The following is a 1,915-nucleotide window of genomic DNA, read 5'->3' as shown; positions in this document are numbered from 1 at the left end:
GAGAGGAGAGAGAGAGGGAAGAGACAGAGAGAGGAGAGAGAGAAGAGAGAGATTGTGACAGTCCCCCCCCCCCCTCTAAGACATTACAAGATTTCAAATAACTTCCATAGAACTCCTATTTGTTTCCCTCACAGCTCATGTAACAAATGGGCATGGGATGTGTACAAAATATGGTATTCGTACAAATTAAAGTGAGAAGTATTGACACCATTTGCGAAAGCTTTCAAATACAGTTTTCTACTTTTTTTTTTTTTTTTTATTCGGTTGCGAATTCGAATTGGACTTACCTTTTTGGGCACAACTGTGTCACATATCACAAACGTCTTTTTATTGCTGCAATCATTTTGTTTTGGGTGTGTGAGTGTGTTTGTTTTGTGTGTGTGGTGCGTGCTTTGTCATGTTGTATTGTTCAAACGTACACTTTTTTTTTCTTGGAATTTACAAGTGAATGAATTCCGTTATTTTGTTTTCAAGTGGAAGTCAGAAAACAAATTTTAAAACGAATTTCCCAAACAATTTTTTTCCCTTAAGTCAATTTTTTACTTTAATTCATTTACTATATAGTATATATATATATATATATAATATATTTTAATATTATATATATATATATTATTTTATATATATATAATAAAATTTATGAAGACAATCAAAACATCCTGGATGATCCTGAATGGCCAAAAAACGTATCGCCAATGAACTGGGAAACATAATCTGGCAAAAACCAACGATTTCCTTTTATTTTCGGTAATCCAAGTGTGGTAGGTATTTAAGAAAATTTAAAACAAGGCGCAAGCAAATATAAAATCCAATAAACATAATCACAAAAGCTCCAAAAATTAACAGTTATTTAAAATGGCCGGCAAAAAAAGTTCAAAGAATGTTTTATGTCAGACTGGAAACAAAACAAAAGCGTTCTTTTGCTTCTTTTTGTCTCTACGAAAAATCTTGTAGATCTGTATTGGAACGTGGTTGTTCCCGAGTTTTGCGATATAAAGACAAACTTTGTTTAGGAGACTGTATAAGTCTAACCTGAACTTTGTTTCCTCGAAGCAAAAATGAAGAAGAAAGAGAGGACAGGAGAGAGAGAGAGAGAGCGAGAGAGAAGATTATATCCAATAATGGAATTTGGGCATGGTATTAGTCGACAAGAACCAAAAAAGAAGTTTTACCGACAAGAGACTTATTGATAAAAAACGTCCTATTATTCACACGCTAACGATCTAATCTAACCCTTCATAATTAATTAATTCTTGATTCTGCAACTTTTTAAACGTTAGTAATACAACAACGGTTGAAATTCTATGGAGGCGAAGGAAATTTGAACAAACCAAACAAAAATCCCTCATGTTTAGGACTCGAACAAACAATGTAAGGCAGATAAGTTTAAAGACAAAACCATATAATGCAAACACAACACTAACGCATTATTTGCAAATACTCAAAATTCTTTTTCTCAGTCATCGAACATCTTGCATCCAGATCCGGTTTGTATCTAGATATTATCGAGATCCTTAATCTCGGCCCGCTATCATCCATTTCAATTTCCGTCTGTCCAAAATTTCGAACCATACTTTGATCTGTCATGTAACTCAGCTCAGCTGGAACATCTCCAAAGTAAAGGGTCGCGAAAGTTTCTCCAACCCAAATAAAATTAGCTTTTTGCATTACAAGAGCGTATGTGCGTGTATATATATACACGTGTATATATTCATATATATATATATTATATATATATAATATATATTATTATAGTATTATATAAATCAAAAGAGGCCGACCTGCCAAAGTTCTGTATATATATATATTATATATATATATATATATATATGATATATATATATATAATATATATATATATATGTGTGTGTGTGTGTGTGTGTATACACACAAAAAGACATTGTGAAAGGAGCAA

This window comes from Macrobrachium nipponense, chromosome 26 (genome assembly GCF_015104395.2).
Source record: "Macrobrachium nipponense isolate FS-2020 chromosome 26, ASM1510439v2, whole genome shotgun sequence".
In the NCBI taxonomy this organism is placed as follows: Eukaryota; Metazoa; Arthropoda; class Malacostraca; order Decapoda; family Palaemonidae; genus Macrobrachium; species Macrobrachium nipponense.
This window is presented reverse-complemented; position numbering follows the sequence as displayed.